This window comes from Pezoporus wallicus, unplaced genomic scaffold (assembly GCF_028554395.1).
Source record: "Pezoporus wallicus isolate ANWC-B61680 ecotype Strahan unplaced genomic scaffold, APGP_CSIRO_Pwel_v1 contig_749, whole genome shotgun sequence".
Taxonomy (NCBI): domain Eukaryota; kingdom Metazoa; phylum Chordata; class Aves; order Psittaciformes; family Psittacidae; genus Pezoporus; species Pezoporus wallicus.
The window spans coordinates 3,314,104-3,330,417 of NW_026641327.1; the positions used below are offsets into that span (position 1 = coordinate 3,314,104).

The window sequence follows — 16,314 nt, forward strand, 5'->3', positions numbered from 1 at the left end:
TGAACACCAAAACGCTGAGGTTTTCATTTTGCTCTGCCTGTATACACCTGCAATAGGGACACAACATTCTGACTCTGCAGACATGCATACTTTCAGTTCTCTGAGAAAAAAAAAAAAAGTGGTAGCAGGCAGCAAACTCAGCTTTGCTTTGCCCATCTGTAGCTGAAGTGCACTGTCAATTTGTACCTATGCTCCTCTTCAGGAGGAGCTGTACTATCTTCACAACCTGATAGTGGCATACCTGTACCCACACTTTGCTGCAAAAGCTAATCTTCCAATAGGACCTATTACTAAAGTAGATGAGGGCTAGCCCAAATGGATTTAATTTTATGGTGACCTTTTTAGTGACAGCATGTTCAGGGAAGGCTTTCTCAGAGGAGTAAAAGAACAGATGGGCAGCCAAGGCTAACGACTCTGTTCTTCTTACTGCATGGAATCTTTTTTCCCCTGTACTCCCCAGATGGATTTTCCTGCTTTATTTTTACCTGTAGTTCTAACACATTCCGAGACGTTATTGAGACATATATTCTTATGGCACAAGCCCTAATAGCATCAACATCACTGTTCAACTGAAGTCCCTTTAAAGCATGTTTGGGTCTTCCAGGGAATGGTGTTACATGAGACAGTGTACACACTTCCTCAGTTCACTTCATCTTAGAGCTCCAGCTCTTTTCAAAGCCTCCTTTGTATCCTGTAGCAAAGCATTTCTACAGTTTTGCTCTAAGTCAAAAGATTCTATACCCAGGTCTTAGAAAGTTAGTTCTGCAGTGAGCACTATCATTCCCAATTGTAAAATGCATTGGGTGCCAATATTACCTAATACAGCAGTCTGAGAAAGCATAAAGATGTTTGTACACCTTCTGTTTCTCCCAGGACACCTGCCAGACCTATATCACTGCATCAGGAATAATTTTTTTAAAAAACAAACATCAGGCATCAAGCACTACTTACTGGATATCCCTAACTTCAATACTGAAAATACTTTTACACACACAGTCATTAAGGATGTATGAATTCAGAAAACATTCTATTGTGTGTGGATTTCCTCCCCTATCCTCATAGAGAGCATCAACTGTACCCAACTCAATGGATTACCTCCTCTAGGCCCTCCAGAGCAACAGGCATATCATACTCTGTTGCAGGTCACAAGGCATGAAAGAACTGAGTGAATTTCATTGGGTTTGCATGCAAAAACCTTCCTTTTCTTTTTTTTCTTTTCTCCTCAGGATGAAGCCCTCAAACATTTCTTCAAATTCTCTCATTCCTCCAGCAATTAGAATCTCCTGGTGAAAAGGGTTCACCATTATTTTATTATTACCAACATCTTTTCATGCTGAGCCTTTTATCGTTTTTGTTCACCTATACTTACCTGTCCTGGGTTTAGCAGTAGCAGTCAATTTTTCTCCTTCTTGGTAGCTGAGCTCAATTCCTTTATGATATTATATTCAGAAGCCTTTACCCTGAAGTGTATCCACCTTCTTTTGGCCACATCTCTCTTCTGTTTTAATACATGTCCTTGGCCTCATCATGGCTTATGTGCTAGTTTTCAAATCGACTAAAAAGAAAAAATCCCATTTGATATCAGATTAATATTATTATCCATTGCTTTATCAGGAATTACCTTAATCTAGCAGCGGTGTTATCATGTTTGGACATGTTTTGAGGTCTTGTAAGCTCTTGCAAAGTGATACAATTCCATTACAAGCCTTGTCTCTTTCTGCAAGCACATTCTTATTTTCCTTTGTTTTCCAGAAACTGCCACATTATGATAATCTCTCTTGCTTTTTGGGGACACCAACATTCTTATGTATGTTTTCTTGCATCCTTACAGTATTTTGCATCCTCCATCATGACTGCAGGGTCAGAGAGCATCAGTGCTCCACATACATATATATATCTAAACCTGCTTTCTTCCCAGTAAAGTAGTTAGTTTTACTGGTCTCTTTTTTGATATTTTGGTTCACATACACATATTGCACATAAACTGATCAAAAAGCAGGAAAGAAAAAAAGGAGAATAAGGAGAGAGTGACATGCAAATAAGTCTGATTTTTTTTCATTTTCAAAATAAAAAACTCAGACACTTCATTCTTACATCATCCCCACCTCTTTTTTTCTTCCAAATGCTTTTTCTCATTTGATAATATTCTTTTTAATTTATTAAACTAGCATTGCACATTACATTCACAATGATTGTACATGATGGATTTGCAAAGTGGCATAATGAGGTTCAGATTTCTTCTCTGTCCCTTTCACAATAGGGCATAATATTCCATCTGAATTTTGACTGCCACTGAGCACTGCTCTCCTGTTTCCATAAGGCTATCTATTACTACTCAGAATGAGATTTAGGGTTGTAATACTCGACTCACATGCCATCCAACAATATGTAAAATTAGGACCATTTTCTTTTTCTTCCCCCTTAAGGGCATCATTATCTATTAACCTACATTGAAACTAATCAGCTATTTTATCGCAGCATTCTTGGATTGCTTTGCAGTTCTTTATCATCAGTAGAAGGTATCATCAGCTGACTTTTTTGCCACAGTATTCACTCTTTTTCTGATCATTTCTGATTATGCTAAAAAGCATATTCATATTGTAGCACAGTATAGTAGACTTCATTGGCAAATTCCTTCCACTGTGACAAGTAATGTTTCACTCATGCCCTCCTTTTCCCTAGTTTATAATCCACTATTAATCCATGAGAACCTTCCCTCTTAACCCATGATTTCTTATAAGATTTTGGTGAGATGTTTACTGAATCCAGAGAACACCGACACACCTGATTTTCTTTTGTTTGTTGTTTGTTATAAAAAACAAAAGATGAAGGCTTAGCCAAAGTACATGTTTTCCACTTGTCCGTGTAACAGCAGCATTCTTCAGAGAAGTTTGTTCCAGCTTACCTGCCAGAGAATTTACTAGATGTTTCCTGGGGATAGTGGTGTAAAACTGGCATCACATTAGCCATCCTTGGTACCAAGATAAATTTAAATGACTGGTCTTGGATCTCAGTAATTCAGCTATTTCATTTCCAAGTTTCTTCAGAGCTGTTGAGCAAACGTCATCACTGTCTGGAGATTAATTCTTGTTCATTTGCTCAAAGACCTCATCCATCAATAACTAGAGCTAAGAAAGATCCTCCAATACTTTTTCAATCAAAAAGTATTACCATCTGGAAAACCTCACCAAATTTTTCTGGCATGTACATACACGTATAAAACAAAAAAAAAACAAAAAACAAACAAACAAACAAAAAAAAAAACAAACAAAAAATACCCAAGTTGTTTTTTTTCACCTATATTGTCTCCTCTTTCACGTGTTGCTCACCTCTTGGACTTGCAGGTCTCCAGCAGGCTTACTTTTTGAATACACAGGAAAAAGCAATTCATTGCTCATAACTGTGCCTCTTGCAAGTTACTTCTTCAATTCATTCATAAACTCTTTTTTTCCCTTTTTTTCCTTTCTTTCCTGTTTTTTGTTTATTTGTTTTGGTATTTTGTTGCTGGTGGTTTTTTTTTTAAACTACCTTTCTGTTCTCATTTAGCTAAAATCTCAACATTTTAAAGGTATTTTTCATATTTTCAGAAACATTTACTCACAGCATGTTTACTCCTTTTCTTTACCCATAGCAACCTTCCTTTGGCATTTGAAGACTTCTCCCCTACAACACACAGGAAATACACATTTGCTCCGAGTTGTCTGGGTTGCTTTTCTTTAAATGACAATTATTCCAACTGGAGAACTTTTACTTCTGCTTATACATTTAGCCTCTTTTTAATAAAAGTCCTTGCATTTAGTTTGTCATTTTACCTTGACAATTTTAAATTTAACCTTTGTTTACTAAATAGCATGAGTCTTATTCTAGAATAATTTAAGTTAAAAGCATTAAATACCCTAAACCAACCACTTTGCTTTTTTCAGATTGCCTTTTTTCTGCCCTTCCAAACCCCTGCAGTCACAAAGTGAAACACCGCTTAAACTTCCTTTCACATTTTCCACATATTGCAGTACTAACAAGGAGCTCAGTTTCCCCATTCTTCCCACAAAGTAGCATTCTTTGTACATTTTATTTTTGGCATCAAGTCCTATTTGTCAATCAGGGTACAGAAATAGGATAAAGGTTTGCTTCTTGCAGTCTCAGCTTATCCCTGTGTACCTTGTATGTGTGCAGAATTACAGCTGGCTCTCATGAGAGTGTCTTCCAGATTCCCAGTTAACCACAGTGGCTACCACAGCCCCCATGAAACAGATTCACAGCCTCACACCTTGGAGGGAAAAAATGTACTTAAGCCACATAGATATCCAGCAAGCACCTACCAGAGGCGATCAGGTAAGGGAAGTACAACCTATCGTTTTTAACATCCAAATCTTTTTTTGCCAGGCAAATCTGGAAAATTTATTTCCTACTCCTTAACACCTTCAGGTCTACAAGAGCTCCATTCACCTGGCCCTATTGAATAGATTCTCTGCTCACTGCTATCTCCACCACCTGCACCGGCCGTTCAGTACTCTCTTTCATAAAACACATCTGTATTGTGCAAATTTAAACATTTGGGACTGCAGCACTACTCAGAGTAGTCAAAGTCTGTATTTAATTCTGGAGTGCAGTCAAAATTGCTATAATTATATATTTTTAAATATACCCTTGATATTTTTCATTGTAAATGAGCATTTATGTGTAACACAGAACAAAAGAAATGACCATGTAGTCATATGTGTATTAAACAAAAATTCTCATGAAGCAACAGAGGCACAATGTGATCTTGTTACTGCCTCATTTGATAGTACAATGGCTTGCACAGTGTGCAACATCATTACCAAGAAACATTATGAAGCTTCAAGGCACGAGTAATGTATGGGACTATAATTATGTCAGCTTTGAGAACAGCAAGTATTCTGGGTTCAGTTCAGCATTCCCTAATTCAATACATAACCATTTTTTTAAAAGAGTGCATGTCAGAGTGCCCAGCTCTTCTGATCACAACTCCAAGACAGGCTAATGGCAATTAGACTTCAAAAAGGATGATGCTTATCCCTGAAGCATACTAGGATAAGCATACAATAAAATGAAATAGCGGAATCTTCCATATCTTTCAAACAGATACCTAGAAAATACACACACAATGGGTTCATAAACACTCAGAATTTGAATGATGTTTGAGCCAACATGTCTTTTAGGACAAAAGGGAAGGAAGAAACACCTCTATGAAACTTCCAGCTGCATACTGCAATAAGAGATGAAAAGCATTGCTAGCTGAGGATAGCTGCCCATAGAAGAAATAGAAGAAAACACAAAGGACTAGATTAATTTATGAATATGACACAGACCTGAGAAGGATGTTTGATACCCTAGAAAATAAAAGTACAAAGTGAGGGTAGCAAGAAGGAAGAGAATGGATGCTAGCTCTTAAATAAGATAACAAGAACACCAGGCACTGGAAACTGAAGAGGAACCAGGTCAGTACATAGGAACACTGAAAGCAAATAGGAGTCCCCAACAGAACTAGAAATGATACACAGAAGAAAGGGCTAGAGATTCACAACACCACGAGGAGAAGCAGGTCTGTGCAACTGCAGCCTTCTTGTTATTGTCAGTCTGGCCATGAAAGAACCAAAATGATATCATGTCTGTTAGGTACAACTGATGGACCTGCAACTGAGAAGCATCACAAAGAACCTGGAAAACAATTTTAAACCCCCCAAAACTGGTACTGCACGTTTCCCACTTAATAAATAAATATCAAATACTAACTGCTTCAAGGAATTCTTGCAAACAAGGAGATACCTGTATGAACCTCATGTACATCAAGTCCCCAGAGAAGGAATAAAAAGCCTAATAAGAGGATAAACCAAAAATAGCTAAATGATGAGTTGTATAAGGAAGCTTCTATAATGTTTGATTGTTGAGGTGCATTTATTGAAGGAAGTCATTTTTCAAGAGATAAATTTGACTTGAACGCCCAAGGGAACAGCTACCTCGGATCAAAGCCAACACAACTGATAAGAAGTTTTAAAATGAGAAATGATTGATCCCCAAGCACTAGTGAAAAGGCAGAATACAGGGTAGATGAGAATGCAGACATGGATTTTTTAAAAAAAGTCTGGAGGCAGGAGAACATATGGTAAATAAAAAGAATTAAGACTGTGAACAGCAGTCAGGTAACAGGAGATGACATGCCCGAGTCTGTTCTATATAAGCAACAGAGTAAGAAACAACTCTGATGTCTAAACTCTCAGGAGCTTTCTCAGCACAATGGAAGATCCTGAAATACATTTATAGGATGTGAAAATGAATGCTGTGAAGAAAACAGAAGCTTGATAACATAGAATTCAGAAGTGGCGTATAGATACAGAAGGACAAATACCATTCAGGAAAGATAATATTAAAGATTAGTGCAGTGGGATATGCAAGGCTTTATGAAAGAAACCATGTTTTTTTATAAAAGTCCATTCTTTAAAACATAAAGTGTTTCTGCTAGAATCACGGTGAAAGCTCGTAAAAGATCCATGGTCAGATATAAACATGGATAAAGATCACTGTAACATCATTGGAAAGAGAAATACTATTAGCTATTGTAACAATATCTATTGTGACAAGAGACAAACTTCCTGACAAAGATTAGAACTGATGACAGACAGTAATAACAGCTAATGATATGGGTAGAGGCAACCCACTCTTGGATATTACAGCCAGCAAACCTGCATAACAAATAGCCACAGCTAACAAAAATTTGCATTATTTAAATTTGATTTTGTCATGTAATGACGATTTAAATAGTTTATCATTGAAAGCTGAGTTAGCCCAAATTAAATCAAAGGGCTAAAATAACAGTTTCATAACTCAATTATCTACTTCAAAAGGGTAAACTCCAGCAAACCTAGGGAGCTCTTCAGGGAACTCGAACATAGGAAACTGGAGCCTGGAATGTCTTTATGTCAAAGATATGATAACTAGGAAACTGTACTCCAGACATCTGGAGGGGACTCTAGATTTGATTAGGAACCATCACAAAGTAGGCTAGTAGCTACAAGCAAAGAGCCAAAAAATGTAGCAGGGATTATCAGGGTCACCTAACCTCGACAACAGCATGGAAACTGAATAATTTGCCAAGTTTTTTTTCCTGGCAGAGTTTAGGAAAGCAAAGGGGAGGGGGAGAAATTAAAAAAAAAAAAAAAAAAAAAAAAAAAACACAATAAACCATAAAACAAAAAACCTCTTGATTTGATGAGTTTAAACAAAGATCAACGGATCAATGACAGAGTCTAAATTGGGCCAGAAGCCAAATTAGTATTTTGCATCTCTTTTCCAACAGATTTTGATAACTATCAAAATCATCACAGATAACAACAGAAATACAAAAGTTATCATGGAGACAGAAGTACAAAAATTCCAACCACTACATATTTTTAACTGAGAAAGAGTAAAACATCTTCACAGAAATACCAGCAAGCATGAGGAGGAAACTGCAACCTCCCCAACTCATTCCCTCAGAGGACAATACTGTTGACAGTTGTCGTGGTTTAAACCCAGTCAGGCAACTTGTTCACTCACTCCCAGTGAGTGGTGCCGAGCTGACAACAATTGAGGTCCATGTCCCCCCCCCACCGGGGCTCTCCCCTTCCCCGCTCCCGGAGGAACGGGGAGGAGGATCGAAAGAGTGCAACTCCTACGGGTTGAGACAAGAACAGTCCAGCAACCAATGTACAACACAAATCACCACCGCTACTATCAACTACAACAATGATAAGGGAAAATAACAAGGGAAGAGAATACAATACCACCGGCCAAGAAAACGAGTTCCACCCGGAAGCCCGTGTCCTTCCGGGTAACTCCCAGTCACCCCCCACCCCGGCCATGACGTGCTGTGGTATGGAATACCTCCCTGGCTAGCCCGGGTCAGGCGCCCCGTCTCTGCTTCCTCGCAGCCTCCCCTCCTCCCTGGCAGAGCATGAGCCTCACAAAGTCCTTGGTCAGGGTAAACATCACTTAGCAACAACCGAAAACATCGGCTTCACCAACACTGTTCTCAGGCTGGAAGTCAAAACACAGCACTGCACCAGCTACCACAAAGGAAAAAAACATGACTGCTACTGCTGAACCCAGGACAACAGTATACAAGGAAAGGTTGAAAAAAGCCTCAAGAGGCTGAGCTTTGGCTTCTAAGGCTACACAGTTTCTTAGGTCCTTGCCTTTGCATGAAGACAGTTCCAGCAGCTTTTTTGCCATTCCATAAACTCAAAGAGGAATGGGACGCACCAGCCCACACTAGCTGTGGCATTCTACCACCACACAGAAATAAGGGTGTGCAAATTCTGGGGATCTTAAGGATTCAGCAACTTTTCTGAAACAGCTTTCACTCAGAATATATGGTTTTATATATGTGTGCTTCAAACCCATCTCAAGCTGTTAAGAAATTAATTCACTGTGATCTGCTCTTGTCACTTAGCAGTAGCCTTCAGGCAGCCCTTTAAAGTGGCACACCCCTACCAACAACCACAATATATAAAAGAACCAAAAGTCTGAAACCATCAACAAGAATAGGCCCTAACATAATGACAGGACAAATGGAGGACATCTTCAAGAATTCCACTAGGCCACATTCCCCAAATATTCCATTCCACCAGTAGTGGTATCCAGCAATATACTCAAGACACAATTAACCAGAGGTTTAAGCAGCAGAAGAAAGCACAGAAATTTCCTCAGGCATGAGAACAGCTTCCAAAGGACAAAGAGAGACAGGAAAAGTCTCCTCTGTACACTTTGTAAAGACACAGCAGACAGACCCATTCTTAGGAAGTCTTTATGCTCAGGACGTGTGGCTTTTAACTTTTCAGGTAGGTCCTGGAACTGGTATGTCACAAAAAATAGGAAAATTTAAGCTAACCTTCATATTTTTATCCAAATGGCAATTACATATCCACATTGTAATGCTGATGTTGGCAAGCTTTGCAGTGCAGACAGTGAACAGGCTGTGCCACAGCAGGGACCTCATTTCAGATGAGGTGAATCTGTAAGTACCTCTTTGGCATATGTGAATGGCAATTTATACAATTTTGAGTGTTTCTTTTAAAAGGTAAGTTATTTCATTTTCTCCTTTGCTGCAGAACTCCAACCAGACCTGACACTCCCTTGCAAGCCTGGAAATCTGTGTTAAGGATTCATGAAGTGGGTATCTTGGTGAATTCTGGTTTATAACAGAGGTCTTAATTAGGGGCATTAACTAGCCTGTAAACGAAATTTCAACTGCTTGTATGTACAGCCTATGTAATGAGCTAAGATTTCATGCCTTATTACACAAATAACACTTTTATTATGATAAAATAGTATAATAATACTTCTTCTGAAAAGTATACCTACTTACACAATGAGGCAATTGAAGCCACAGGCAAGAAAATACCCAAATAAATGCTTTGCAAAATACCATGTTGCCAAATACCATCACTTTTCCTGGTTTAGAAAATGATCCCACTAAATTCACGCATCGCTTTCCATTTTAATCACATTCAAAGCATTATGAAGAGAAGTTGCTGACACCCATGATTGCTCACAAAATTCTTTTGAGTAAACACTTCCTGAAAGTATAAAAATGTATTTAATGTATGAAAGTATACATATATTTATTTGTGTCTTGGGTTATATACAGACAATATCATTCTGAACAAAGTTCATTTTCTTATTAAATCCTAATCAGTTTTGCAATATGTAAGACAATGGAGTAGTCACCAAGAACCTGATATTGCACTACTTCATAGGGATATATTTCCAATAAAATCATCAGGGATTTTTTGATTATGTGAAGAGTGCTGGTTACAATGTAATAATAGGATATCATGGAACATTCACTAAAAGTAAAACATGCTTCTGTCTTCATTCTCTGGAACTGAGCTCTTTAATTTTATATAGCGATGTGACCTGTGCTAAACAAGTCCTGTTACTCCATAGCTCCTCATTCTTATCCTGTACTAGAACTTCAAATTCTCACAAAATCTGCTAAGTAATATTTATGAAATGTTTCTTCAATTAGCAGTCCACAGGAAGCTTTACATTTCAAGAGATGAAATATATAGCAGGGAAAGAATGTCACATATTTGATTTTTATGTATGATGGATATGTTACAAATTACTTAGAATGAATTTTTGGTTTAGATCTTGACACTGCCAAGAAGACAAAACTAAACAAAATAAGCACAGTCAGTCAGTAATAAATATTTGAGCTATATTTTCTCCTTAAAGACAGAATACCATTTCTGCAGTCTGTTTTTAGAGACTTTTATATCTGCATCATCAGTTAGAATAACACAGAAAGTACATTTTCGGATCTCATTTAGAGATCATTCCAGCCCTGGATCCAGAAACTAAGGGTGATCTGCTGACAAGTGGGAAGTACTGCATACCTCCCTTGTCCTCAGCCACTCATCCATACAATCACAGAATCATTTAGGTTGGAAAAGACCTTTAAAGTCATAGAATCCAACCATTAACCTAGTACTGCCCACCTTGGTCAAGTGCTAAAACAGCTGTAATGTGGGTCAGGTCCAGATCTGACCTCACTTTTTTTAAATCCCAGGTTATTTTTCCCTCAGCCCACTGCACAGATTCAGCTCACAGTACTGCTACATGAAAACTTTTACCAGCAGTAGGGATGGGACAGAAATGTATGCAAGAGAAGGCAAAGGTGGAAGATACAAAACCACATCTAGCATCAGCAGCGTGTACTTCGATCATCTAACAGTGATTATAGACACCTTTTACTCTGAAATATTCCATGACACCTTTTACAAGCACACCAGTAATTACTGTATGAATATTTATCTATTTTACCTTTAGTTCAAGCATTCAAAAAGAAGTTACTAGATTCTTACCATACACAAAGTAGTTTTTTATTGCCAAAGACAAAAAAAAAAAAAAAAAAGGCAAGACTTATCTCAAAGCACAAGTAGACTTTCAGTAACTGCAGACTACAGTGGGATGTGCTGAACTCACATATAGCCTATCCTCCACCACTCTGCAGGTAACAGAACTATCTTCCCAACTTGTGTGTGCAACTACAGCCTGCTGATCAATCAAAACAGCTCCAGGTGCTGAATCCATTGGCATCAGGGCAGAGACACAGAGAAGTGGCTTTCCAAGTATGCATGTGCACATGCATACATATACATACATTACAAGATAACAGTTATGTAGAATATATAACTGCTGTACTTCGACAGTACCCCTGTATTTGCCGTACATGTGTATTTAAGGAATAAGTTCTCCTTATCAACATAATTTTATTATAAAAAAAGATCTTTGGTGCAGTATATGCTATCTATCTATACAACATCTCTGCACAGCAGTCTTCAGATCACATATATATACACACACACACACTCTCTCTGTATTTTTCTCCCAAATGTTACCCAAACATCCCAAAATTTAGCAGAGAACAAATATCTTACCTAAAATTTTTAAGCCTCCAGTACAGTACGATTCTGTTGTGAAAAAAAATAGCTCTCCTGTGTTTCTCACTCTCCTAGTAACTTGTCCAATGATGATTTCAAACCCTACTAACCAAAGTGGAGTCTTACAACCATTAGACAGCCATTAGGGAATGGTTTCAGTGGAGGTTTTAACCTTGAAAGGTCCTAATTAAAGAACCTAATGTGGCATTTGGACAACAACAATTCTAGTTTTATATTCAATTATTAATTTTTTAATGAATGGTCCTGAGGACAGAGTACTTTGGCTACGAGAATGTCAACTGGTTATACAGTATCTGCTTAAAATACCTTTGAAAGAATTATGCATTACCTTTTGTAATGAATGTGGTTGGTCCTTTGAACCAGTTCAGCATCTCTGAAATCGTTTCCGCACATTAGGCTCAAGGAATAAACATCCTGATAAAAAGCTGTGGTGGGTTGACCCTGCCTGGATGCCACATGCTCCCCAAAGCCGCTCTGTCACTTCCCTCCTCAGCTGGACAGGGGAGCAAAAATGTAACAGAAGGCTCATGGGTTGAGATAAGGACAGGGAGAGATCACTCAGCAATTATCATCATGGGCAAAACAGATTCAACTTGGGGAAATTAGTTTAATTTATTACCAATCAAATCAGATTAGGATAACGAGAAATAAAACCAAATCCTAAAAACACCTTCCCCCCACCCCTCCCTTCTTCCCAGGCTTAACTTCATGAATTCTCTACCTCCTCCCCTCCAGTGGTACAGGGGATGAGGAACGGGGTTTGGGGTCGGTTCATCACACGTCTCTGCTGCTCCTTCTTCCTCAGGGAGAGGACTCCTCACACTCTTCCTCCTGCTCCTCCCACAGGAGACAGCTCTCCACAAACTTCTCCAACACGAGTCCTTCCCACAGGCTGCAGTTCTCCATGAACTGCTCTAGAGTGGATCCCTTCCATCGGTGCAGTCCTTCAGGAACAGACTGCTCCAAGTGTGTGCCCCCCTCAAGGTCACAGCCACATTTGAGCTCCCCCCTGTTCTGGTGTGGGGTCCTCCATAGGCTGCAGCATGCCCCACCATGGTCTGCACTATGGGCTTTAGAGGCATCCCTTCTCTGGCACCTGGAGCACCTCTTCTCCTTCTTCACTGACCCTGGTGTCTGCAAAGGTGCTTCACATATTCCCACTCCTTTCTCTGGCTGCAATTGCTGTTGCATAGTTTTTCTCCACTTCTTAACTGTTATCGCAGAGGTACTAACACTGTCACCAATAGGCTCAGCCTTGGCCAGCAGCGGGTCTTTCCTGGAGCTTGCCGGCGTTGGCTCTGCTGGATACAGGGGCAGCTTCCAGCAGCTTCTCACAGAAGCAACACCTGTGGCCCCTCTGCTACCAAAACCTTGCCACACAAACCCAATACAAAAGCACATAACACATCTGAGTTCACAGTTAGTCAAAGAAACCTATTAATCAATTACAATTCATATGAGCTACTGGTATCTCTATGCAGGGGATACACAGAAGTCTGGCAGTTTTGAATCCATGAAATAGCCTCATAAACACATTTCTATTGTGCCAATAAGCACAATAATCACTAACAGTTCCTAGTGCCCATAAAAATTATTTAAACAATAAGCTTAAAATATTTTTGTTTTATTTTATCAAGAAGTCTCCAATCATGCAAGGTATCTTCCTTTTATTCTTTTAAAGATGTCTTCTGGTATCTCTTTTCTAAGACTTTTCCATTTCTTTCAGCCTTTATGTACATTGTAATAAACACTTGCCCACCACTTATGGTCAAACCCACATTAGTTTTCAGACAGCCATCTCAGGTACTCTAGCATTACATATCTTGGCTCAACCTGGGCACTGAATAGCTTCACTTGAGTTTTATAACTCAAGTTTTGCGCTGCCACGCTCATCAGTCACTTAAAGCAATCAGATCCAATCTGTGTCTACATAACCCTCAACCATACAGTCTTTCAAAGAATATATGTGTACACTTACTGTAAGCCATAAAAAGCAAGCCAAAGGTAGACAGTGTCTTAGTCACAGGATCGTGTGACTAACAATTATTTAGGTTGGAAAAGACCCTTAAGATTATCAAGTCCAACCACTAAGCTAGCACTGCCAAGTCCACCACTAAACCATGTCACTAACAGCCACATCTACATGTCTTTTAAATACCTCCAGGGAAGCTGACAACAAAAACAAATTATAAAATTCCTCATACTCCTAAAAAGTGAAAACACTCCTTAGATTTATCTAACATTCAGTGGCGCATTTACTTCTCTTTTTATAAGGCTCAGATTTTCTGTATAAGCCATTGATCTTGCTAGATTTTCTGTTTGTTTCAAGACCGTCCAAGCCCACGCATGCACGAATCTGTTTTGAAACCCAAGGAGGCCCCACAGCTGGTTTTAACCATGTCAGTGCCAAGTCACATTCAAATGGATTTCCTTCTCCATGCACAAAAGCAGCTATTTTTAAAAACTGTAAAACTGCACACATCTGGGAGTGCTTACAGTACTAGTAATCCCTATATAGTACACGTTGTCATCACTACTAGAAAATCTCTGTTGTTTGACCATAGGCCCAAAGAACACAACTTCTTTTTGAAGCAGCTCTGCTTTATGTGAGCTTAATTTCAGATCTGTGGCCATACACTTATCACAGATTATTAGTAATGTTTCTGTTCTGGAAGTTTGTACTCAGAATACAGTCATCATACTATAGTATAGAGACATGTGTGCTGTGCTGTATTCTTCATTACCCTACTTCTTTCAGCTCTAGCTGAAGAGACAAACAAATGGGAGTCAGGGCTAGTGAACACCCATTCTTCTTGATATATTTCTTCAATAACCTCCAAAAGCTCTTTCTTCTCTGATGGGTGTACTTGGTCAGGTAGCTACCAAAGAGTTCAGTATTCTTCAGGAAACAGCTTGTGCTACCCCCACCCATTACATCTGTCTTGGCTTTTTTGTTCCTTTAAATAATATTACCAATGTCCCGGAACAAGAGTTTCTCATCCCCTTTCACGCTTTTTTCCTAGCCCCACTTCTATCAGATCCACAGTTTCATGCTATGCAATAACTCTCTCCTTTGTTGAGTATTTGCTGTTTGCAAGTTATTTGGCAAAACCATCAGGGAACTGTTTCTATTCCAAGAAACTCTACTAATTTCATCCATTAAGAAAGTTTCAAGACAAGACTGAACAAATCCCTCCTCTTCGCTGAGCTCCCAATTCTTTACATCTAGCTGCCATTACGATTTCTATCCCTGGAGCAAGGAAACTTTATTCACTGAAAAAAACAACTGTGAAAGCATACTCTTTTCACACAATTTGCTCACTTGAACCAAATTTGAGTGAGGAACTTCCATGAACAAAACTTTAGAATGTTTTCCCTGCCACTTATTAAGCATATTGGAATCCTAACCAACTATTATTTAAACCCTTATTTTTATTTTCTTCAAACTTCAGAGGCCAAATCTGCAGGGTCAGTTACCTCAGCCTTGGATAAAAGTATGTTTATCAACCACAGTTTAACCAATTTCAACCAGTTAGAAGGACTCACATTGTGTCAGGGAGCAGCAAGGGTCAGCTACTTCCTAAGGGAAGACAAGCCCCAGGCTGAGGCTGTCGCAGTGCAGGCACTACCCTCATTAACGAGGGCACAGTTGCAGAAAATCTGAACATAGCACACAGAGGAAGGTACTCACTGGTAACAGGGCATTCTGGCAGTCCCAGACAAGGAAAAGTGATGAGCCAGGTCTGTAGTCCATGTTGGCAGTCCAGTCAGGAGCAAAAGGCAACAGGACTGGAGACAAGGCTACAGAGCAAGTCCAGAAAGCAATCCAGAGAACAGACAAGACAAAAGACAACAAAGTACATCTAAGGGCATCTATCCAGAAGTGAAGCTACCTACAACACAGGTCTGATAGTCCCTCCAAGAGTTAGAGGCACACCTACCCAATAACTTGAGGCAAACCTGAAGTCCTAAAGACTAGCTGAAAATGGGTTTCTGGGTCCACAGGCAGAAAGGGTGCGGGAAGCGGCCCAGGTGAGGCTGTTTGGAGTTATTAAGGCCTACTGGTACTCTAAGAGCCCTGATTATTTTGTGGTTTCTATTTATTTCCTACATGTTTACTCTTTGGATTTAATTTTTATGACATCTATTAGTGTTCTTCCTTGCCCAGAGTCACCATCCCAGTGCACTTCACAGCCAAACTTCTGTTATTGCTCTCCAGCAGCCCAAACCAGAACTAAAATTTTAGGGTCACTCTTGACGTTTTATTCGCTGCTTCTATTTTATACCCTTCCATTTCTCCAACAACTGAATGATTTTCATATATTGTTACTATAAAGTCTGTTCAAATGTACAGGTATGTTTATGTGTCCAGGTAATTTTTTTGGTTTATTTTGTTTTGCACAGAAAAAAAAACCAAACAAACAACTGAGTTTGGAACGTCTGCCTTAATATTTTATTATTGCTAAAATATCAGCAATAGCTCTTGGACATGCTTTTCTTGGGCATGGTTTGGAAGGGCACCTCATAGACCTTCATAAGATCTGTATATCAAAGGTTGTGATCTGCCATGCAAGCAGAGCTTGGACGGGCAAGCTGTTTGCCAGAAAAACACTCATTATCTCCACCTCCCATCTTTACATTCATTTATTGTGACCATTTTGGAAAATGGGATATGAATAATTATGGTTTTTCTCAATCTTTTACAGGACTTACTTCTGGACATTTCTTAGGCTGCAAACCCAGTAACACACATGTTGCAAATGTCTGTTCTAAATCAGGTGCAGTGCTTGCCCTGTCCCACATCCTAACTAGTTTCTTTTAAGGCATGCAGCTCCTTCACTTGCTTAGT

At 39.1% G+C, this 16,314-nt stretch overlaps 1 long non-coding RNA gene across 1 annotated transcript; it reads right to left on the bottom strand.

Moving 5' to 3' along the window:
- Positions 1–1,464: 1,464 nt before the first annotated feature.
- LOC130606607 (uncharacterized) lies at positions 1,465–15,520 on the bottom strand. Its single transcript, XR_008974026.1, has 3 exons — positions 15,407–15,520; positions 15,157–15,266; positions 1,465–1,555 (listed from the first exon to the last, which is right to left on the bottom strand). It is a non-coding gene; the product is annotated as an uncharacterized LOC130606607 (long non-coding RNA).
- Positions 15,521–16,314: the final 794 nt, after the last annotated feature.